We start from the raw sequence: 25914 nt of genomic DNA on the forward strand, positions 1-25914 counted from the left end.
TTCCCTCGAAGCGGAAAGGGTGACGTAGCACAGCGGCGGTAAGTATTTCCCTCAGTTTTGAGAACCAAGGTATCGATCTAGTGAAGGATTATCACAAGTACCTGCACAAACACAAAGAGCTTGCTCCCAACGCTATGAAGGGGTTGTCAATCCCTTATAGATTGTTTGCCAAGTGAGAACTGAAAGCAAAAAGAAACAAAGAAAAGTAAAAGGAAAGTGGAAACGATAGGTGTCAATAGACCTGGGGGCCGTAGTGTTCACTAGTGGCTTCTCTCATGAAAGCAAGTAGACGGTGGGTGAACGAATTACTATCGAGAAATTGATAGAACCGCGCAAAGTCGTGACGCTATCTATGGCAATGATTACATCTATTGGCATCACGTCCAAAACAAGTAGACCGATACTTTCTTCATCTACTACTATTACTCCACACGTCGACCTCTATCCATCATGCATCTAGTGTATTAAGTTCATGAAAACAGAGTAACGCCTTAAGCAAGATGACATGATGTAGATGGACAATCTCATATCTACGATAAAATCCCATCTTGTTACCCTTGATGGCAACAACACGATGCATGCCTTGCTGCCCTTTATGTCCCTGGGAATGGTCACCACACGGTATGAACCCAAAACCAAGCAATTCTCCCATTGCAAGAATCATAGATCTAGTTGCCCAAACAAAACCCAAGACTTGGAGAGACTTACAAGGATATCAAATCATGCATATAAGAAATCAGCAAAGACTCAAATATATATCATAGATAATCTGATCACAAATCCACAATTCAACAGATCTCGACAAACACACCACCAAAGAGGATTACATCGGATAGATCTCCATGAAGGTCAAGGAGAACTTTGTATTGAAAATCCAAGAGAGAGAAGAAGCCATCTAGCTACTAACTACGGACCCGTAGGTCTGAAGTGAACTACTCACGAGTCATTGCAGAGGCGATGATGTTGATGTAAAAGCCCTCCAACTCCAAAGTCCCCTCCGGCAGGGCACCGGGAAGGGTCTCCAGATGATATCTCGCGGAAACGGAAGCTTGCGGCGGCGAAAAAGTGTTTTTGTGGATGCCATGATTTTTTCTGGATTTTTAGGGAATTTATAGGCCAAAGACCTAGGATAGGGGAGTGCCAGGGGGACCACAAGCTTGGTTGTCGCGGCCTCCCCCCTGGCCGCGGCAACAGGTCTTGTGGGCCCCCTGTGGGCCCATTTGCTTGGCCCTCAAGCCTCCCGATCTTCTTCCATTCTGGAAAAAATTATTTTGGGGATTTTATTTCGTTTGGACTCCGTTCCAAAATCAGATCTGAAAAGAGTCAAAAACACAGAAAAAACAGGAACTTGCGCTTGGCACTAAATTAATAAGTTAGTCCCAAGAAAGATATAAAAGGTAAACAAAACATCCAAAGTTGACAAGATAACAGCGTGAAACCATCAAAAATTATAAATACGTTTGAGACGTATCAAGCATCCCCAAGCTTAACTCCTGCTCGTCCTCGAGTAGGGAAGTGATAAATAATGAATTTTTGATGCTTTCATGCTATCTAACATAGATGTCCATTGTAACTCCTCTTATGTGACGTGAATGTTCAGATCCATTAGATTCAAAACAATAATACTTCAAGCAAACTAGCAAGGTAATAATGAACTTTCAAAATAACAAGGCCAAAAGAAAGTGATCCGTACAAAATCATATAGTCTGGCTATGCTCTATCATCATTGCACAACGAATTTAAATCATGCACAACCCCGGTATTGGCCAAGTAATTTTTTTCACATCTTTACTTTCTCAAACTTTTTCAACTCTCACGAAATACATGAGCGTGAGCCATGGTTTTAGCACTATAAGTGGTGTGGAGTGTGGTGGAGGTTGCAAGACAAACAAGGAGAAGATGATCACATTGACTAGGCATATCAATGAGCTATGGAGATGCTCATCAATCGATATCAATGTGAAGGAGTAGGGATTGCCATACAAATGATGCACTAGAGCTAAGAGTATGTGAAAGCTCTTAAAGAAAACTAGTGGGTGTGCATCCAACTTGCTTGCTCACGAAGACCTAAGGCAAATTTGAGGAAGCCTATCATTGGAATATACAAGCCAAGTTATATAATGAAAATTTCCCACTAGCTATTTGGTGGTGACAAAACGAGAGACTCTCAATCATGAAGATCATGGTGCTTAAAATGCACAAGGGTGGAAAGGTGGTAGCATTGATCCTTCTCTCTTTTTCTCTCATTTTTTGGATGGGCTCTTTGGCCTCTTTTTTTTGGTGGGCATCTTTGGCCTCTTTTATTTTCTCACATGGGACAATGCTCCATCAATGATGATCATCACACTTACAACTCAAAACTTAGAGCAATGATGACTCTATATGGAATGCCTTCGGTAGTGTACCGTGACAATGATCTAGCATGGCATAGACATTAATGGAAACATCATGCTAGCTATTTTATGATCATGCAATGGCAATGTAGACGTGGTGGCACATGTCTTGGTGGTAGTTGCATGGCAATATATCTCAGAATGACTTTGAAAAAGCCATAGTAGGTAGGTATGGTGGCTGTTTTGAGGGAGGCTAATGGTGGGTTTTGTGCACCAGCGAAAGTTGCATGGCACTAAAGAAGATAGTGATGGTGGAAGGTGAAACTGCATCTAAACCATGGGAATAAACCATCGCGTGATCCCGACCGCCACACAAAGGATGGCAGTCAATAGACTAATCATGCTCAGAGTTCATCACATAGCGGTTCACCATACTTGCATGCTACGGGAATCACTAACTTCAACACAAGTATTTCTAGATCCACAACACCTTACTAATGTAACTTCAATATTACCATAACCACAACTCAAAACTAGTTGAGATGAATCAAACTTCTCTAACTATTCAATGCACATGAAGGTGGAAGTTTTCGTACCCCTTTAAATAACTATCACTTTTGAGACTACTTTCATAGCATAGTCAACTAAAAGCCACGCACCGCCGTCCTATGAAAGATATAAGTGAAGCACATAGAGCAAAATCAACTAGCTCAAAAGATATAAGTGAAGCACATGTGAGCTGAATTGTCTACCAAAGGATATAAGTGAAGCTCGACAAAATCACGGTGAGTGCATGTCCCTCTCTCTAGGTGTGCAGCAAGGATGATTGTGACACAACAAAAATAAAAGACTCCTACAATACAAGATGCTCCAAGCAAAACACATAACATGTGGTGCATAAAAATATAGCCCCACGTAACGTTACCCATGGATTGAAGACGAAAGAGGGGATGCCTTCCTGGGGCATCCCCAAGCTTAGGCTTTTACGACATCCTTGAATCATCTTGGGGTGCCGTGGGCATACCCAAGCTTGATTTCCGCGGCCTCCCCCCTGGCCGCGGCAACAGGGCTTGTGGGCCCCCTGTGGGCCCACTTGCTTGGCCCTCAAGCCTCCCGATCTTCTTCTGTTTTGGAAAACTTTATTTCGGGGATTTTATTCCGTTTGGACTCCGTTCCAAAATCAGATCTGAAAAGAGGCAAAAACACAGAAAAAACAGGAATTGGCGCTTGGCAGTGAATTAATAAGTTAGTCCCAAAAAAGATATAAAAGGTAAGCAAAACATCCAAAGTTGACAAGATAACAGCGTGAAACCATAAAAAATTATAGATACGTTTGAGACGTATCAGGGCCCCACATGGGACCCACACGCGAGGGGGCGCGCCCAGGGGTGGTCGTACCCTGCAATCTTCTCATGTATTCTTAGTGCAAGAAATTCTTAAATATCCCAGAAAAATCATACTAAATTTTTAGGGTGTTCTGAGAATTTTTATTTCCTCGTCATTTTTCTATTGCACGGATAAAACAGAAAAACAGAGAAATAATAGCATTTTGACTAACTTGAAACTAAGGAACAGAAAATAAAGGTTGGGCCGGTACAAAAGGTTGAGCTTTCTAAATTCACTCATCTCATGCCCGTAAAAAAGAATCCATCAATAAGGTTGATCAAGTCTTATTGACAAACTTTTTTTGAATGACATGGAACGAGAGAACTTTCGAATAACACTAGGTTACCTCAATGGGGATATGCATGTCCGCAACAATGAGTATATCATATTTCTTCTTAGAAGTAGGGAGAGGGAATTCAAAGTGTCCAATAGTAAATGTTGAAATTTTTTCAATGGAGTTGATACTATAAACTGGAAGTTGTTTCCTCGGAAAGTGTACCGTATGCTCATTACCATTAACATGAAAAGTGGCATTGCCTTTGTTGTAGTTAATAACAGCCCCTGCAGTATTCAAAAAGGGTCTACCTAGGATGATCGACAAACTGTCGTCCTCGGGAATATCAAGAATAACAAAGTCTGTTAGGATAGTAACGTTTGCAACCACAACAGGCACATCCTCACAAATACCGATGGGTAAAGCACTTGATTTATCAGCCACTTGCAGACAGATTTCAGTAGGTTTCAACTTATTCAAATCAAGTCTATGATATAAAGGGAACGACATAACACTTACACTAGCTCTGAGGTCACATAAAGTAGTTCTAACGTAATTTCCTTTAATAGAGCATGGTATAGTAGGTACTCCGGGATCTCCTGGTTTCTTTGGTATTCCACCCTTAAAAGTATAATTAGCAAGCATGGTGGAAATCTCAGCTTCAGGTATCTTTCTTTTATTTGTAACAATATCTTTCATGTACTTATAATAAGGAGACATTTTTAGAATATCAGTTAAGTGCATACGTAAAAAGACAGGTCTCAGCATTTCCGCAAAGCGCTCAAAATCATCATCATCCTTTTTCTTGGATGGTTTAGGAGGAAAGGGCATGGGTTTCTGAACCCATGGTTCTCTTTCTCTACCATGCTTCCTAGCAACAAAATCTCTTTTATCTTTTCTCTTATTCCTAGGTTGTGGGTTATCAAGATCGATAGGAGGTTCAATCTCCACATCATTGTAATTACTAGGTTGATCATCGACATGAAGATCATCATTAATACTAGCACTAGGTGCATGTTCCTTATGAGATTGTGTCTCAGCATCAGAAATAGAGATATCATTTGGGTTTTCATGTGACTCTATAACAGGTTCACTAGCATCATGCACAGTCCTATTATCATTCTTTTTCTTTTTATTAGAAGGACCAGGTGCATGAATATTAATTCTCTGAGAATCTTTCTCAATTCTCTTAGGATGGCCCTCAGGATACAAAGGTTCATGAGTCATTCTACCACCGCTAGTCACAACTCTAATAGAATTATCATTATTCTTACTAATCATCGCATTGAGCAAATCATTTTGTGCCTTAAGTACATGTTCTACTTGAGTAGTTACCATGGAAGCATGTTTACAAATAAGCCTAATATAATTAACAGTTCTACTCATATAATTACCCAAGCGGCCAAGCATGTAAGCATTATGCTTGAATTGTCGTATTGAAATTTTCTTGTTTAACAACAAAGTTATCAAATTCATACATGCATTGGCTAGCAGACTTATTATAAGGAATGTCACCTTCATCAAATCTACGAAGAGAATTTACCTCTACTACATGTATTGGGTTATTGAGACCATGTATTTATTCAATAGGTGGTAGATTCTTAACATATTCAGCTTTAATACCTTTTTCTTTCATAGATTTCTTTGCCTCTTGCATATCTTCAGGACTGAGGAATAGAATACCTCTTCTGTTCGGAGTTGGTTTTGGAGGTGGTTCGGGAATAGTCCAATCATTATCATTGCTCAATATATTATTCAATAGTAGTTCAGCTTGTTCAACAGTTCGTTCCCTGAAAACACAACCAACACAACTATCTAGGTGGTCCCTAGAAGCATCGGTTAGTCCATTATAAAAGATATCAAGTATTTCATTTTTCTTGAGAGGGTGATCAGCCAAAGCATTAAGTAACTGGAAAAGCCTCCCCCAAGCTTGTGTGAGACTCTCTTCTTCAATTTGCACAAAGTTAAATATTTCATACAAGGCAGCTTGTTTCTTATTGACAGGAAAATATTTTTTAGAGAAGTAGTAAATCATATCCTGGGGACTACGCACACAACCAGGAGCAAGAGAATTAAACCATATCTTAGCATAACCCTTTAATGAGAATGGAACTAGCTTAAGAATATAGTATTAACACATTTATTCCTCATGAGTAAATAGGGTGGCTATATCATTCAATTTAGTAAGGTGTGCCACAACAGTTTCAAATTCATAACCATGGAAAGGATCACATTCTGCCAAAGTAATTAACTCAAGATCAATAGAGAATTCATAATCCTTATCAGTAACACAGATAGGTGAAGTAGCAAACTTGGGATCATATTGCATTCTAGCATTCAAAGATTTTTCCTTCCACTTGCATAGAAATTTCTTAAGATCATCTCTATCCTTACAAGCAATAAATTCCCTAGCTACTTATCCTTCCGTAACTTAACCCTCAGGTATATTTGGAAATTCATATCTAGGAGAGCTAGGTCTAGTAGGTGCATCATGATGTTCAGTTTCAATAACTTCAACAGATTCAGAAATATCATCAATTTCAACATTCACTCTATCAATTTGTTCATCAAGAAATTCACCAAGTGGCACAATAGTATCAAGCAAAGTATCATCATAAGCATCATGCATAGCAGAAGTAGCATCATCAATTACTTGCGACATATCAGATTAAGTAGCAGGTGGTTGTGTCGCAAATTTACTCATAAAAGACGGTGAATAAAGTGCAGAGCTAGATGGCAGTTCCTTACCTACGCTCGTAGTTGAGGGGTAGATCTTGGTTTTAGTGTCTTTCATATTCTTCATTGTGATGAATAGATATAAATTCCAAGTGACTCAGAGAATAAATCTATGCTCCCCGGTAACGACGCCAGAAAAAGATCTTGATAACCCACAAGTATAGGGGATCACAAATAGTTTTCGAGGGTAGAGTATTCAACCCAAATTTATTGATTCGACTCAAGGGGAGCCAAAGAATATTCTCGAATATTAGCAGCTGAGTTGTCAATTCAACCACACCTGAAAGAATTAACATCTGCAACAAAGTATTTAGTAGCAAAGTAGTATGGAAGTAACGGTAACGGTGGCAAACATGATAGTAGCAGTTTTGTAGTGATTGTAACAATAGCAACGGAAAAGTAACTTAGCAAAGACCAATATGTAGAAAGCTCGTAGGCAACGGATCTGTGATGGATAATTATGTCGGATGGCATTCATCATGCAACTGTCATAACATAGGATGATACAGAACTAGCTCCAATTCATCAATGTAATGTAGGCATTTATTCCGTATATAGTCATACGTGCTTATGGAAAAGAACTTGCATGACATCTTTTGTCCTACCCTCTTGTGGCAGCGGGGTCCTAATGGAAACTAAGGGATATTAAGGCCTCCTTTTAATAGAGAATCAGACCAAAGCATTAACACTTAGTGAATATATGAACTCCTCAAACTACGGTAATCATCGAAAAGAATCCCAGTTATTGTCACCCTGGGTATGTGGATCATAACTCGTAATAGGTGTCTATAACTTGCAAGATAGGATCAAGAACATATATATATATATATATATATATATTCATGAAAACATAATAGGTTCAGATCTGAAATCATGGCACTCGGGCCCTAGTGACAAGCATTAAGCATAGCAAAGTCATAGAAACATCAATCTTAGAACATAGTGGATACTAGGGATCAAACCCCAACAAAACTAACTCGATTACATGATAGATCTCATCCAACCCATCACCGTCCAGCAAGCCTACGATAGAATTACTCACGAACGACGGAGAGCATCATGAAATTGGTGATGAAGGACAGTTGGTGATGACGAAGGCGTTAATTGCCCCTCTAGGAGCCCAATTTAGACTCTATATCTCCCTCCCGAGGAAGAACAAGAGGTGGCGACGTCTCTGTATCGTAAAATGCGATGAACTCTTCTCTCCGATTTTTTTCTCATCGAATAGGAATATTTAGAAGTGGAAACGAGGTCGGCGGAGACACAGGGGCCTGATGACGAGTTGATGCATATACTTCTCTCTCCTTGTTAGTTACCCCAAGTGGAAGGTGGAGATGTAGTCAGCAGCAAGTTTTCCCTTACACGGAGACTGTAAGGTTATCGAACCAGGCGGATACCTAGGATCAACAAGTAGGTGTCCCCTGCCCCAGCGCAAGCAGAAGACGTGGACCTGCACACACACTAATAACTTTTCTCCCAACGAGTACAGAGAGGTTGTGAATCTCTCTAGCCTTGTAGTTTGCTAAGGATCAAAACACAAGCGGGAATAGTGATAGTGATTGCAACGGAAAAGTAAATGAAAGCGGTAAATGATGGAGGTGTAAGCAATGGTGGTGATATGGATCGGAGTCACATGATGTTCACTAGTGATGTCTCTCTCCCAAAATATGATAAACAACTATGATGGGGTAAACAAATTACAGTTGGGCAATTGACAAAATTATAAATGCACCGCAATGCTAATTATGCTACTTGAAGTTAGAGGCTCAATAGTAATGGGCAGTACGCCAAGACAAGTAGACCATTTATTCATCAACATCTACTTACTAATCATCCACCTTGAGATATCGAAACATCTCGCTCATATTAAGTTGTGAGCCCCACCCAAAGTGTAAACTCAAAGCAACGGATAACTGCATTAACGAACAATGCGTAAGGTAAACAATCCTTGCAACCATGGTCACAAGCACCGTTGTTTTCTCCCTGTTGGCAACAACACATCCCCTAATCTCATGTTTGTGTCACTCAAGCTAGACATTAGGGGGCATGAACCAACAATCATGTATAACGCTCCCTCTTGGAGTTACAATCTACTACTCGCCAAAGCAATACAAAGCAACAGAGAACATGCATGAATCACTAAAGAACATAATGTAAAAGGATAATGAAATATATAACTCATAACAATCTGAACATAATCTCATAATCCATCGGATCCCAACAAACCGAGCATAGCAATAGCAGGAAAATTACATAGATGCCTTGATCATGTAGGGAAGCTCACAAGGGCTAATCATGGAAGCACAAGATTGGAGAGAAGACATCACATAGCTACTGGTCATGGACTCATGGTCCAAGGAGGACTACTCACTACACATACGGAAGCTTCCATGGCGGTGGAGAAGCTCCCGGAGGTCAATCCTCCCACCGACAGGGTGCCGGGAAGAGGTCTCCTGACGCTCCCGATCTCAGAAGCATTGTGGCGGTGGAACGATGGACAAATTCGCGATTTTGGATGTGATGGAAGGGTTTCCTCTCTTAGGAGTAAATATATGCCAAAGGAGGGCGTCAAGAGAGGTGGGGCCCACCCAGGCGGCATGTGGGCGCGGCCAGGGGCGAGGCCGCGCCGGGAGGTCGCCTGCGCAGCCCCTAGCCCCCCTGTTGCCCAACTTTGGGGATGTGGAAGATTCCGTTACGCTGACTTTTATATATTTTTATCGGGATTTTTGGGGCTCTGGAAAATTGGGTAAAAGCCCCTGAAAAAAGACATCAGCAGGAAAAAACTATCACTCGATGCACTGAGTTAGTTGGTTAGTCGAAATATGTGTAAAAAGATATAAAAGTGTAGCAAAACATATAACAATGTCACCCAAAAGATCATGGAACAAGCAAAAATTATAAATACATTTAGGACTTATCAACATCCCCAAGCTTAATTCCTGCTCGTCCTCGAGTAGGTAAATGATAACACAAATAATTTATGTGGTGACATGCTAACACACATATAAGAACTTCAAAGTAAAGCAAGTAAGATATGCAATTCAAGTCTACACAATAACAAGCAAGAGTCTATATTTATTATTGAATTTAGTAAAGTAAGAACATAAAGGTGCAAGAGCTCTCGCTGTTCGTGACTCATATGTCTCCAAATGCTGTTTGCGTGCAAGAAGTGGGAGATGGGTTTAGAGAATAAAATATATTTTTAATTGAGAACTCAATCTACTAAACCTCACACTTGGTCTCCTTCGTAATCTTATTTTGATTCATCCCCAGACCACTAGTCAGGTACATGTCAAAACGCTCCTCTCTGTTTCGACTTCGAGTACTCATGCAATGAATGAGCGCAAGCAAGATATGTTGGCACTTAGGATGGAAAATAGAATAATGATGGGGAAGGAAGACAAAAAGGTGTGAAAGGCTCACATCAATGAGGACAACCATAGGCGAGAGAAAGCCAAATGATAGATATGATGTGAGGAGTAGGGATTGCCATGCAACGGATGCACATATGAGCTAAGGTAAGCTCTCTAATGGAACTAGTGGGGGTGCATCCAACATGCTTTCTCATGAATACCTAGAGCTCATTTGAGGAGGACCATCATTGGAATATGCAAGCCAAGGTCTATAGTGTAAAGGCCCCACATAGTTATGCATGAATTATAATCTCTATGTAGTACATATATAGCAATGGAGTACGAGTGTGGATCTTTCAAAAGGAATAGTAGTGTTTCCCCCTTCTCTCTTTTTATTTCTTTTTTATTTTTCTGTTTTTTGTGGCCTCTTCGGCTCTTTCTTTTTATCTCTCATTTGTCCTCTTTGGGATCTTTTCATTTGTCCTCTTTGGGATCTTTTCCTCACTTAAGGGCAACACTCTATGTTCTACAAGAATAAAAAGAAGATCATGACACTTTATAAGAAGTACTCACATAAAGAAAAGTGAAAACTATCATGATGTATGCAAATGTATGCCTCTGCTAGTGTTGCAGGATATTCAATGAAACTACCACGTCATGTAGCAATAATAAGGGCAAGGCCCAACTATCATGCGGCTCCTCGATCAAGCAAAAGCATGTATGACATGAAGATCAAGTCATGAGATGGTGGATGTTGCATGGCAATGTATCTCGAAAAGGCTATGGAAATGCCTTAATAGGTAGGTATGGTGGCTGTTTTGAGGAAAGATATAACGAGGCTTATGATGACAGAGCGTATCATTCCATGGGTTTGGATGCACCGGCGAAGTTTGCACCAACTCTCAATGTGAGAAAGGGCAATGCACGGTACCGAAGAGGCTAGCAAAATATGGATGGTGGAAGTGCCAAAAATCGAATACTCGCATTAGTTCGAAGAACCCATAGACTTATTATCTTTAGCGACTCGACCTGAAACGGCCAAGTCTCTGGTGTTTCTGTACCATACCAAGATCATGCTGGTACACACATAGTACATCAATGTATATATCGAGAGTTCAATCACACAGCTTTATTAATCGGATCTCATATCGAGTACTTTAGTACAATAAAGATTACAATAAAGAGGCTGAAGGCCAAACTCATGAGATAACTAAACGAAGACTAGCGGAAGCTTCAAAAGTAGTAGAGTCCATCTGACTCCAGGGCATATCACCGAGCGTAGACCGTGACCTCACTCTTGGTCGGAAAAGTACTCTGCAACATGATACGGTGCAGCCGTGTAGGTCAGCATATTGAATATGCCGGCAAGCCACAAAAGAGAGAGGTGAAAAGTATCATCTATTCTACATGCATATATGGCTGGTGGGGCTTGTAAGTTTTTAGCGGAAAGCAAAGTTTTCTCCTAAAACAAGAGAGGGCTAAAAGCAAAATATTACTACATTGTTGGTTGTTAACGAGATGGTTCCACCAACCAATTCTCGTACCCAAGTTGTCAAATAATACCCACATCATTATTAATTGTGTTGAGAATTCCAGATAGTTTCAGTTCCTTCGAATCAAGTCGTCCATGACCATGGACACGACAAGTCGATTAGGTTTGGGTACTCTGCAGAGTTTTGCACACATTCCCCACAAGATTTGATCGCCTCCGTTGAATGTCCTCGCACTACAGGGTGTTTGAGGACCGGATGATCAAAACATGGTCTTTCAACGGGTTCCCCTGAGCCTCTATCGGTGCCCATCCAATCCTACCGTTCTTGTACATCTCATAGCACCGCTCGTCCAGAGTCGCCGCGTTGTCCAACCAAGCCAGAGCCCATATTGACTTGTGGCTGTGCAGGTAAGCCTTGGGTCTTGAAGCATCCATCCATCTCTTCGTGCCTGGGTGAAGCTTTCCACAAGATGTCATGGCGCTTCTCCATGCATCCAGGGTCCTCCGCTGGTATATCCCAGGGGGGCCATCAAAACAATCCTTCACCCAGAGGTATATTGCATCACGAGTTCTCGAAAGGTCTTGACATATCCGGTCTTGCTTATTAAAATGTTCTCACAACACTCGTGATAGACTCTCAACAAAAACCTCGTCTACTTAAGCATAGCAAAGTAACATGTATCGTCCCGAGCCAAGTAACAAGGGTGATGGGTGCCTACCACATGATACTACATGAAGAACCAATTTTTTGAGTTCCTACTTAGCATGCAATAGGTGAAGAAAGGTTGATCTACAATGCATATAAAACATAGGAAATATGATCAACATGACTTGCCTTGCTGACGACTGTCGAACTCGAATGCTTCTAGATAACAAGCTTCGCACTCCGGGTGATCTATCGACACAAAAAAATTCACACAATAAGCACCACAATGACAAGTAATCAAAATAAAGCAACAAAGAAAAATAGCTATAACATGTGAGAGGAAAAAATGTCTTTCGTGAACCAAAACAGAATCTGTTTGTTTGAAAACCCCAAGATAAAATACTCTACAAATTCTGAAATTAAACCTGCTGATAAATAAGATCACTAGTTATCAGCAGCAAAAACAATCAATTAAAAATCTATTTTTAAACTCCCGGTATTCACAAAATAAGATTTTAACCAAATCTGTACTAACTCAAATTTGATAAATTCAAACATAGTCCAATTTTAAATTTTCAGAAACTAAATAAACTTTTTGATCCAATGCAAAAGGAATCACCTTAATTGGATTTGTAGATTAAAAGTTATTAAGAAAACAAAAAGAGAACTATTTCTGTTACAGATTTAAAATAGAAAAGGAAACAGTGGTGTGGCATGCTCTGATTGACTGAAACCGTGCGCCGCTAGAGCTAATCTAGCAAATGGCGATATGTAGAAAGAACACTTCGGCTAAGTAAATATATTAGCCAACCGGTCGGTTCTTTTTAAAGAACCGAAGGGGTAAGTCCCTTTCTAATTTACACCCTACGATCTAGATCCAACGGTGAAAAAAGGAGAGATGAGGGAGACCTCACCATGGCTGGCAGAGGAGGGAGCTCCGGCGAGGTGAGCAGGGGGCATCTAGGGAGAGGTGCTCGGGGTCTGGGTGGGGGATTGGGGTGCAGTGGGGTGGAGGAGGCTCCTGGCGGCGATAGGAGGGGTGGGGTGGCGCGGCAGGAGGGATGGGGTGGTGCGGCGAGGAGCTCGTGTAGCTCGGTCGGTGAGGTGTTGCAGGGGGCGGGCGAGGCGGAGAGCCGGGGAGGTGGCGAGGGGAATGGAGTGCGGGGGATGCGCCGGTCCTTATAGGGGGCGAGGGAGGCGCGGGGAAGGAATGCAGGGGGAGATCGGGAAGGTCGGGATTTTGTTTCCCCTGCCATGGAAGGTGTGCGCACAGATGGAAGGTGACGAGATGAGGGAGACGACCGTAATCGGGCCAGATCCGATTGGCTTTAATGGGCCAGTGGAAATTTCCTAATAAAATGGATTTTATTCCTTTTTTGAAAAACAGGAAATAAAAACGTATAAAAGGAAATCGGATATACTCGGAATATAGGGGTATTATATATAAAAATTATCAGAAAAATAAATCCAATAAGATGAGCATTTTTCCACGGCCAAAATAAATACTTCAGAAAAAATGTTTTTCAGAAAATCCCTAAATTGGTTTATTTTCTTTTTGCAAATATTTTTCAAATAACCCTTGGGTTTTATGGTTCAAATATTTCAAGGAATTACCCCTGGTTTGGAGGGTCATGTTCCTCCACTCTTTCTTGCTCGACAAGATAATATTCCCGACATTCCGTGAGTGAAGAAAAATAAAATGCAAAGCAAAAATCGAAGGAAATTCAAATGCCACCTTTATTACGATCAAAATGCATAGATGCTTAGCTACAACTGTAAAACATTCCAAATTAGGAAATTTGGGATATTACAAATCTACCCACCTTAAGATGCCCTCGAGATTCGGGTTGGCTAGAAAATAGGTGCGGGTGGTCTCGACGAAGATCTTCTTCTCATTCCCACATGGCTTCTTCCTCGGTGTGATGACTCCACAAAACCTTGCAATACTTGATGATCTTGCTGCGAGTAACTCTGTTGGCAGTCTCGAGAATCCTGACGGGTTTATCCTCATAAGTCAGATCACTGTCAAGTTGTATGGCTTCTAGGGGCACTGTGTCTCTCAAAGGAATATCGGTCATATTAGCATGGCATTTCTTCAACTGGGAAACATGGAAAACATTATGAACTCCGGACAATCCTTCCGGCAATTCCACCTTGTATGCAACTTCCCCCCATACGTTCAGGAATTTTGTAGGGGCCAATGAATCGGGGTGCTTACTTTTCTTTTACACCAAATCTGTTGATTCCTTGAAGTGGGGACACACGAAGGTATGCTCGGTCTCCCACTTCGTATGCTACTTCCTTGCGATTTCTATCAGCATAACTCTTCTGTCTGGACTGAGCTATCTTGAGTCGGTCACGAATCAGTTGGACCTTCTCCTCGGAATCTCGGATGAGGTCGGGACCAAAAAGTTTTCGGTCACCAACACCATCCCACATCAATGGTGTTCGGCACCTCCTTCCGTATAAAGCTACGAAAGGGGCCATCTTCAGACTGGTCTGATAGCTGTTGTTGTATGAGAACTCGGCATAAGGCAAATTGTCGTCCCAGCTAGACCCATAGTCTAGTGCACAATCTCTCAACATGTCCTCCAGAATCTGTTGACTCTCTCGGTCTGTCCATCGGTCTGTGGGTGAAAAGCTATACTGAACTCCAACCTCGTTCCCAAGGTTTTGTGAAGTTGGTGCCAAAACTTTGACGTGAACTGGATTCCTCTATCTGACACGATACTCCTTGGAACTCCATGCAGACATACGATCCTGGTCATATAGATCTTGGCCAGCTTAGCACTCGTGTAAGTAGTCTTCACGGGAATGAAGTGAGCTACCTTGGTCAAACGATCGACCACTACCCAGATAGAATCATATCCTGAATGGGTCCTGGGTAATCCTGTGATGAAGTCCATACCAAGCTTCTCCCATTTCCACTGGGGTATCGGCAAACGTTGAAGTAATACTGCTGGCTTCTGATGCTCGGCCTTTACTCGCTGACCAACATCGCATATTGCTACAAACTCGGCAATGTCCTTCTTCATTCCTGTCCACCAGAAACTTTCTTTCATGTCCAGATACATCTTGGTGTTGCCTGGATGTATCGAGTAGGGGGAATCGTGGGCTTCCTGAAGTATCAACTTCCTGAGTTAAGGATCATTGGGCACATAGATGCGGTCCTCAAACCATATAGTTCCATGTTCATCCTCACGAAAATCTTTAGCCTTCCCATCATTGATTCTTTGCTTAATCTCAGCTATTTCCTTGTCTGTCTTTTGAGCTTCGCGGATTTTTCCGGTCAAGGTGGACTGAATTTCCAGCGTGCCACATATCCTCTTGGGACTATCTCCAATTTGAGCTCTCTGAGATCGTCGGCTAACTCCAGGCGTAATCCTCCCACTATGAGTGTGTTCACATAACTCTTACGGCTCAAAGCATCTGCTACAACATTTGCCTTCCCTGGATGATAATGCAATCTCATGTCATAGTCTTTGATCAACTCTAGCCATATCCTTTGTCTGAGGTTCAACTCCTTCTGCGTGAAGATGTATTCAGGCTCTTGTGATCAGTGTAAATATCACAACTATTTCCGATAAGGAAATGTCTGCAGGTCTTGAGTGCGTGCACTACGCCTGCGAGCTCCAAATCATGCGTGACATAATTCAACTCGTGAGTTCTGAGCTGTTTGGATGCATAGGCTACAAATTTTCCTTCTGGCATGAGTACTCCTCCGAGTCCTTGACGAGAAGTGTCACAATAAACCTGGAAATCGTTTTGAATATTAGGCAATATCAACACTGGGGCTGTAACCAAACGTTCCTTCAGCTCTTGGAAACTGGCTTCACATTCCTCAGTCCAATTATACTTGGACTCCTTCTTCAACAACTCTATCATGGGCTTGGCAATCTTTGATAAATTCTCGATAAACCGCCGGTAATATCCGGCAAGTCCGAGGAAACTGCAGATCTCCTTAACTGAAGTGGGTGCTACCCATTCGGTTACTGCTCCAGCCATGGCAGGATCCACTGCTATTCCGTCTCCCGAATTAATATGTCCGAGGAATCTGACTTCCTTCAACCAAAATTCATATTTGCTGAACTTCGCATACAGCTGATGCTCTTGAAGTTTCTCCAGAACTAGACGCAAGTGTTCCTTGTGTTCTTCCTCGTTCTTGGAGAATATCAGTATGTCATCGATGAACACCACGACAAATTTGTCTAGGTATTCCATAAATACCTTGTTCATCATACTCATAAAATATGTCGGAGCATTAGTCAAACCAAATGACATGACTGTGTACTCATACAGACCATACCTTGTGGTGAAGGCTCTCTTGGGTATATCCTGCTCATGAATTTTTAGCTGCTCATACCCGGATCGAAGATCGATCTTGGAGAACACTCCGGCTCCAACTAACTGGTCAAAAAAATCATTGATCATCGAAAAGGGATATTTGTTCTTTATGGTCACCTCGTTCAATGCACGATAATCCACTACCATTCTCAAGGACTTATCCTTCTTCTCAACCAAGAACTCAATCTCCCTATCCGATAGGGTCACTTGGATATTGGGGTTGTTCCAAGTAATAGCTCAACCAGGAACTCAATCTCCCTATCCGGTGGCATGCCCGGTAATTCCTCCGGAAATACATCAGGGAAGTCTTGTACAATCGGCACTTCCTCCTGAACTACTCCTGTGGGAGAATTTACCCATTTACTGTGTGACGGGCGTTGGGATACGTACTTAATCCGTTTTTTCTCGGGGGTGGTGAGCAAAATAGACTTAAGGGCACAATCTATATTTCCTTCATACTTGGCCAACCAATCCATGCCTAGGATTACATCCAATCCCTCATACTCTAATACGATGAGGTCGGTGGGAAACTTATGGTTCCCAATGTTGAGACTCAATGCATGGCATCCTATCCCGGCTGTCATCATGCCTCCTGGGGAACTGACCTTAATGGGCTGGCTCAGGGTTCTAGTTGGTAAACTATACTTTTCCACAACTACCCTTGATATGAATGAATGTGTTGCACCAGAATCAAAAAGTACCAATACTGGACATGAATTTAGCAAAAACTTACCAACCAGTGTATCGGGGTGATCATAGACCTCTTCAACATCAATGTGGTTCACCTGAGCTCGGGGAAAAGGATTGGGCTTCCTTGCTGCTGAGTTTCCATTGTCGTTTCCATTTCCCTGCTTGTTCTGGGGACATTCAGTGGCATAGTGTCCTGTCTTCTGGCACTTGAAGCAGGTGATATGGTTCAGATCCTTCTGAGCTGGAGCGGGATGGTGCTGAGTGCCATTACCTCCATTACCATTCTTGAAATTTCCACCATTGCGGTTGTTCCCATTTCCTCCATGGTTGTGACCTCCATGGTTGTGCACTGGATGGTTATGCTGGACGTGTCCTCCAACCTTACCGGCTCCTGCTCCGGTATTCCCTGGATAGGGGGTGTAACGGGGCTTCTGCTAAACGCTCGAATTGAACTTCCCATGTCCATACTTCCGTTTGCGGTTCTCCATCTACTCTTGTTTCCCCTCCAAGATGAGGGCCTTATCTACCAGCTCCTGGTAGTTGTTGAAGTTGGCCACAGTCAGCTGAATGCTCAACTCATCGTTGAGTCCTTCCATGAACTTCTCCTGCTTGGCCGCATCATCGGCCACATCTCCAGGTGCATATCGGGCAAGCATGCTGAATACATCAACATACTGAGCCACAGAGCGAGTTCCCTGGCATAAGTTGCGAAACTCACGCTTCTTCAGACTCATGGCTCCAGCTGAGACATGAGCGGTGCGGAAGGCTTGCTTGAACTGCTCCCAAGTCACTCCAGAAATGGGGTATGTGGTGGTGTAGTTCTCCCACCAAGCAGCTGTAGGTCCTTCGAGTTGGTGCGCGGCAAAGCGTACCTTCTAAGCTTTAGTACATCCAGCAGTGATTAGTTCTCTCTCCATCTTGCGGAGCCAATCATCCACCAGAATGGGCTCACCACTGCAGGAGAAAGTCGGCGGGTTCAACCTCAGAAAGCAGGTGAGATTGTCGGCCTGGGATGGTTGATGGTGGTTGTTGTTGTTCTGATTCAGAATGAGCAACTGCATGAGGGTGTTCTGCTGTTGGATCAACTAAGCAAGTTCCGGCGGGAAGTTGGAAGCAGGGTCACGTCTCGGAGGCCTCTAGTGTTTGTAGAGGGGTGGGATTAGCGTAGAACAAGGGTCTAAAGTGTAATTACACTACCCATATGAAATGCAACAAAAATTATCACACCACACATTTTATTCATTATCACCACAAAAGGTTAAAACACGGGGATACAAGTGGCGATATCCTAAACATCAGCCTAAATGTTTAACGATAAGATAAATTGGTGGGCTTGTCTATGTGTCCTCCTCAGAAAAGCATGGTGGTGGGTCCATGGATAGAGCTTGCTTCGTAGTCCTCCTCATTGTTGATCAAGAGGGCTACGTCTCCTTCAGGGTGAAGGTTCTCGCCCATGTCCAATTCCTCCTCTAGATATGCGACACGAGTCTTCAGCTTCTCGATCCTCTCCAAGAAGTCCTTCACCTCCAATTCGTGCTCGTAGTGGGCTTCTCGGGCTTCGTCTTCGAGGTCGAGTTTGCGGAGCGACAGTTGCTTGATCTTCTTCGTGTCCTTGCCAACATGAATCTCCAGAGTTCTGATATGTGCCTCCATGGTCTGGGCATAGGACTGGAGAGCATCGTCAGTCTTGGTCAGAATGATTTCTCCATCAGCTCCTCTCCGAGAGACCGTGAATAAGTCCGGTGAGATGGGACACCCTCTGTACTCCTCCTTGATTCTTTCGAGTGCACAGTGAACCGCTATGTCCCTGCCGAGAATCCAACTGGGTGCGTGATAACCCGCAAGTATAGGGGATCACAACAGTTTTTGAGGGTAGAGTATTCAACCCAAATTTATGGATTCGACTCAAGGGGAAGCCAAAGAATATTCTCAAGTATTAGCAGTTGAGTTGTCAATTCAACCACACCTGAAAGATTTAGTATCCGCAGCAAAGTATCAGTAGCACAGTAGTATGATAGCAGTAGTAGCAACAGTAACCGGTAGCAGCAAAGTGACAGTAGTAGCAGCAAAGTAACAGCAGTAGCAACAGAGTAACAGTAGTAGAAGTGACAGCAGTAGCGACAAAGTAACGTAGCAAGGACCAGTAGGAAAAACTCGTAGGCATTTGATCAGTGATGCATGATTATGCCGGATGCTATTCATCATGCAACAGTTATAACAGGAGAGATATGTAACTAGCTCCAGTTCGTCAATGTAATGTAGGCATGTACTCCGTATGTAGTCATACGTGCTTAGGGAAAAGAACTTGCATGACATCTATTGTCCATCCCTCCCGTGGCAGCGGGGTCCTAATGGAAACTACGGGATATTAAGGTTCTCCTTTTAATAAAGAACCGGACCAACGCATTAACACTTGGTGAATACATGAACTCCTCATACTATGGTCATCTCCGGGAGTGGTTCCGGCTATTGTCACTCCGGGGTTGCCGGGTCATAACACGTAGTAGGTGACTACAACTTGCAAGATAGGATCAAGAACGCACATATATTGGCGACAACATAATAGGTTCAGATTTGAAATCATGGCACTCGGGCCCTAGTGACAAGCATTAAGCATGGCAAAGTAGTAGAAACATCAATCTCAGAACATAGTGGATACTAGGGATCAATCCCCGTCAAAACTAACTCGATTACATGATAGACCTCATCCAACCCATCACCGTCCAGCAAGCCTACAATGAGATTACTCACGAACGGTGAAGAGCATCATGGAATTGGCGATGAAGGAAGGCTGGTGATGACGATTGCGATGATCTCCCCTCTCCGGAGCCCAGAACGGACTCCAGATCTGCCCTCCACAGGAAGAATAGGAGGTGGCGGCGCCTCTGTATCGTAAAACGCGATGAAATCTTCTCCTTGATTTTTTTCCAGAGGCGATGAAACGGACTAAATAGAGCTGGATTTGGAGGCGGTGGAGTTTTGTGGGCCCCACAAGCCTGCCAGGCGCGGCCAGGGGGGCCCGCGCCTAGTGGGTTTGTGGGTTCCATGCTCCACTTCCTCCGTTGATTCTTGCGCCAGTATTTTTTATATATTCCACAAAAATTCTTCGTAAATTTTCAGGTCATTCCAAGAACTTTTATTTCTGCGCAAAAACAACACCATGGCAATTCTCCTGAAACCAGCGTTAGTCCGGGTTAGTTCCATTCAAATCATACAAATTAGAGTCCAAAACAAGGGCAAAAGAGTTTCGAAAAGTAGATACGATGGAGACGTATCAACTCCCCCAAGCTTAAAAGCTTGCTTGTCCTCAAGCACTTCAGTTGACAAACTGAAAGAGACAAAAGAAAAACTTTTATGAACTCTGTTTGATCTTGTTGTTGCAACTATGTCTAAGTCATAACCATAATTTCAGCAAGATCACAAGCTAACCACATAAGCAAATGACATCTAGGCCTCATGGTAAAATCGTATCAATGGCATAATCAACTAGCGAGCAAATAATAATAAGTCTCAAACGTCAACACTTCAATCAAAACAATCATGAAGCAGTACAAACATATGGTATCTCGCTAGCTCTTTCTGAGACCGCAAAACATAAATGCAGAGCACCTTCAAAGACCAAGGGCTGACTAAACATTGTAATTCATGGCAAAGAAGATCCAGTCATAGTCATACTCAACACAGTTAAAAGCAAAGCATAAAAATGACAGAGGTGCTCTCTAATTGGTGCTATTATAAGAGGAGGATGACTCAACAGGAACATAAATAGATAGGCCCTTCGCGGAGGGAACCACTGATTTACACAGGTGCCAGAGCTCAAGCTTTGAAGACAGAGATAATAATTTTGGGTGGCATGCTTTCATTGTCAACATATGCTATATGACTCCAACACCACCGATCATTCGCACTCCACGACTAGCCGAATACTCGGGTGCCGTCCATACCAACATCAATCCAGGGGGAGTTTTGTTTGTAATTATCTTTTCGATTTGAGCATGAAACAGGGAATTCCAATTACCGACCCCTTTCTCGTGAGTGATAGTGAATAAACACATATTGAGGATAACACGCCTAGCATGGAAGATAGTGATAGCCCCGTGTCACCACATGAGCGGTTCGGGCACACAAAACAGATTATTTCTTAAAGATTTAGAGAGTGGCACATGCATATTTACTTGGAACGGCAGGTAGATACCGCATATAGGTAGGTATGGTGGACTCATATGGAACAAATTTGGGTTTATAGGGGTGGATGCACAACCAGTAATCCCTCTTAGTACAAGTGAAGGCTAGCAAAAGACTGGGAAGCGACAACTAGAGAGCAACAATAGTCATCAAAATGCATTGAGATTAACTAACATTGAGTGCAAGCATGAGTAGGACATAAATCACCATGAACATGAATATCATAGAGGCTATGTTGATTTTGTTTCAACTACATCCTTAACATGTGCCAAGTCGAGCCACTTGAATCATTCAAAGGAGGATACCATCCTCTCATACTACATCATAGTCATCTCAAGATTCATGATGGCATCCAAGACAAACCATTATAAGCTCCTAGCTAATTAAGCATGGCATCAGAAACTATGATCTCTAAGTTGTCATTGAAAACATGATTCTCTCACAACAAATCTAAATTAGGAACAATGAGCTAGTCATATTTACAAAAACGACGAGCTAAGTTCATACCAGCTTTTCCAGGCTTAGTCACTTCATCATATATCGTCATTATTGCTTTCACTTGCACGACCGAACAATGTGAACAATAATAAGAGTGCTCGTGCATTGGACTATGCTGGAATCTGTAGGCAAACACAAAGGAGAAGACAAAGTAATATGCCTCTTTGACAGATAAACAGATATGCATGCGAGAGCCACTAAGCATTGTAACCATGGTCTTCTACCTTGACCCAAAGAAACAGAAAACTATTTACACGGGAAAGCTCCCAACAAGAAAAACAAGAACAAGAAAATCTTTTTGGTTTTTCTCAAACTAGACAAACACACGAAAAGAAAACGAGAAAAAGAAAATAAACTAGCATGGATGATACAGTGGAAAAGTGTGAACACCGACTAACAAAGTGAAAGCATAAGCAAGAATATAAAGTCGGTGAGAAACACGTACTCCCCCAAGCTTAGGCTTTTGGCCTAAGTTGGTCTACTCCCAAGGAGGGAAATAACCAGCTCCGGGGTACTCGGAGTGGACTCAGGATGCCACTGCTGTGTGACCTCCTCTCGCTCCCGCTGATAAACTGGCATCTGGTACTCGACTGGTGGCTCAGGCACGGGTAGCTGTGGTTGGGCTATGCCCCAATATGCATAGATGTCCGAGGGCATAATGGTGTACCTGCCTGCATGAAGAATGAACAAAGAAGGAGCAGGCAAAGTAATAGTGTCACGAGTACCCTGACTAAATACAAGGTTATAAATCATCCTTCTATTTATATCTCTATCAAGAAAGTCATGGCGAACCATGCTATCATAATCTAGATATCTCTTAGGAAGAAGAATCTCTTCTTCCTCGTCCAGTCTAATGGGTATCTCAAGATGTCTAGCAAGACCAGTAGCATAGATACCTCCATAGACAATGCCTTTAGAACGGTTCGTGTGCAACCGTTGAGCTACTATAGCGCCCACGCTATAAGTTTTATCATTATAAAGGGCTTCGTGCAAGACCGCAAGATCTGGGGAGCTAAGGGATGATACATCTCAAACGTATCTATAATTTTTGATGGTTTCACGCTCTTATCTTGTCTTCTTTGGTTGTTTTATGTACCTTTTATATCTTTTTTGGGACTAACTTATTGATTCAGTGCCAAGTGCCAGTTCCTATTTTTTCCGTGTTTTTGACTCTTTTCGGATCTGATTTTGGAACGGAGTCCAAACGGAAGAAAAACACCGAAATGATTTTTTCCCGAACGGAAGAAGACCAGGGGGCTTTTGGGCCAAGCCAGGTGGACTCCAGGTAGCCCACAAGCCCCCACTCTGCCACCAAGGGGGGAGGCGGCGGTGGGCAGGCTTGTGGCCTACATGGCCGCCCCCTGACCTAGGTCTTTGGCCTATAAATTCCCAAATATTCCGCAAAAAATCAGGGGAGCCTCGAAAATAGTTTTCCGCCGCCACAAGCTTCCGTTTCCGCAAGATCTCATCTGGAGACCCTTCCGGGCGCCCTGCCGGAGGGGACTTTGGAGTTGGAGGGCTTCTTCATCATCATCATCGCCCCTCCAATGACTCGTGAGTAGTTCACTTCAGACCTATGGGTCCGTAGTTAGTAGCTAGATGGCTTCTTCTCACTCTTGGATCTTCAATACAAAGTTCTCCATGATCTTCATGGAGATCTATTCGATGTAATCTTCTTTGGCGGTGTGTTTGTCGAGATCCGATGAATTCTGGATTTGTGATTAAATTATCTATGATATATATTTGAGTCTTTGCTGATTTCTTATATGCATGATTTTATAACCTTGTAAGTCTCTCCGAGTCTTGGGTTTTGTTTGGCCAACTAGATCTATGATTCTTGGAATGGGAGAAGTTCTTGGTTTTGGGTTCTGCCATGTGGTGACGTTTCCCAGTGACAGTAGGGCCAGCAAGGCACACATCAAGTAGTTGCCATCAAGGGTAAAAATATGGGGGTTTTATCATTGGTTTGAGATTATCCCTCTACATCATGTCATCTTGCTTAAGGCGTTACTCTGTTCTTATGGACTTAATACACTAGATGCATGCTGGATAGCGGTCGACGTGTGGAGTGATAGTAGTAGATGCAGAAAGTATCAGTCTACTTGTTTCGGATGTGATGTCTATAGAAATAATCATCGCATAGATATCGTCACGACTTTGCATGGTTCTATCAATTGCTCGACAGTAATTTATTCACCCACCGTCTACTTGCTTTTATGAGAGAAGCCACTAGTAAACACTACGGCCCCCGGGTCTATTCACATCCATCGTTTACACCTCCGCTTTTACTTTGCTTTGTTACTTTGTTGCTTTCAGTTCTCACTTGGCAAACAATCTATAAGGGATTGACAACCCCTTCATAGCATTGGGTGCAAGCTTTTGTGTTTGTGCATGATCTTGAGATACTCTTCCGCCGGATTGATACCTTGGTTCTCAAACTGAGGGAAGTACTTACCACCGCTATGCTACATCACCCTTTCCGCTTCGAAGGAACACCAATGCAAGGCTCCAAGGCCACGGGGGAAATCCTTTGGATACTTGCCTAGGAAGTCCCTTAAGGCGTAGCCACAGCTGAAGGATTCCTGGTGCCGTTGCCGAGGAGTATCAAGCAACACTCCTATTTCTGGCACCGTTGGAAGGTCTTTTGTTGCAGTAGCAAGGGACCCAGCTTTCCCACGGCCAATCAAACATTTTCCCACAAATAATGAGAAGTACCGAAGCACGGGAAAATGTATGCTAGCAGCTCTAGCGCAAGACACTCCTCTCTCTTCTCCTACAGCAATAGTATCGATGAAAGCTTCCAAGTCCCATGGACGTGGTTCATGAATATCTCGAACATAAGGTAATTTGCAAACATTGCAAAAATCCTGGAGTGACACGATCAACAAAGGCAGTAAGGCCTGCGTTCTCCACCAAGTAGTAAAAGTCCTCATAAAGTCCGGCGGCGCGTAAGAACACATCGCTTGGCCACTCGCACGCTCAAACTTCTGCAACTCGGGGGACCAGATACTTGGGTTTCTTCTTCTTCTCATTCCCATCATCCTTGGGGTCACGGCTTGAAGAGCCTCTTAAGAACCTCCTCATCTTTTCCCTTTTCTATCTCTGAATATTTCTGAAATTTTTAGTGACTCTAAGGAAAAGTGAACAAGGCTCAACAAAACTCATAGAAACTACTCCGACAAATGCCTAGAGACCATATTACGCATCCAAACTACTTGGGACCAGCTAAAATTAGCATGCAAAGCTCAAGAACAGGGTCACCAAGGCAGCAAAAATACGCGAAGTATAAGGCACTAGAGCAAAAACTAATCGGACCAATGGAGGAGTCACTTACTGATACGTCCATTTTGCATCACGTTTTATTGTTGTTATTTATCGCTTCTTGGGCTGTTATTTCACTTCACGGTACAATACTTATGCCTTTTCTCTCTTATTTTGCAAGGTTTACATGAAGAGGGAGAATGCCGGCAGCTGGAATTCTGGCCTGAAAGTGGAGCAAATTTGAGATACTTATTCTGCGCAACTCCAAACGCCGTAAAAATCAACGAGGATTTTTTTTCTGGATTTATAAAAAATACTGGGCCGAAGAAGTGCGAGAGGTGGCCACAAGCCTGCACTGTGCGACCACCCCCCAGGTCGCGCCATGAGGGCTTGTGGGCAGCCTACTGGCCCACTGGACCCCTTTTCTGATATATGAAGGGTTTCGTCTGGAAAAACATCATGGAGGAGCTTTTTCGTGGATTCGCCGCCGCCACGAGGCGGAACTTGAGCAGAACCAATCTAGAGCTCCGGCAGGACGATCCTGCCGGGGAAACTTTCCTCCCGGAGGGGGAAATCGTCGCCATCGTCATCACCAACACTCCTCTCATCCGAGGAGACTCGTCACCATCAACATCTTCATCAACACCATCTCATCTCCAAACCCTAGTTCATCACTTGTAACCAATCTCCGTCTCATGACTCCGATTGGTACTTGT

Source organism: Hordeum vulgare, chromosome 3H (assembly GCF_904849725.1).
Source record: "Hordeum vulgare subsp. vulgare chromosome 3H, MorexV3_pseudomolecules_assembly, whole genome shotgun sequence".
NCBI lineage: Eukaryota > Viridiplantae > Streptophyta > Magnoliopsida > Poales > Poaceae > Hordeum > Hordeum vulgare.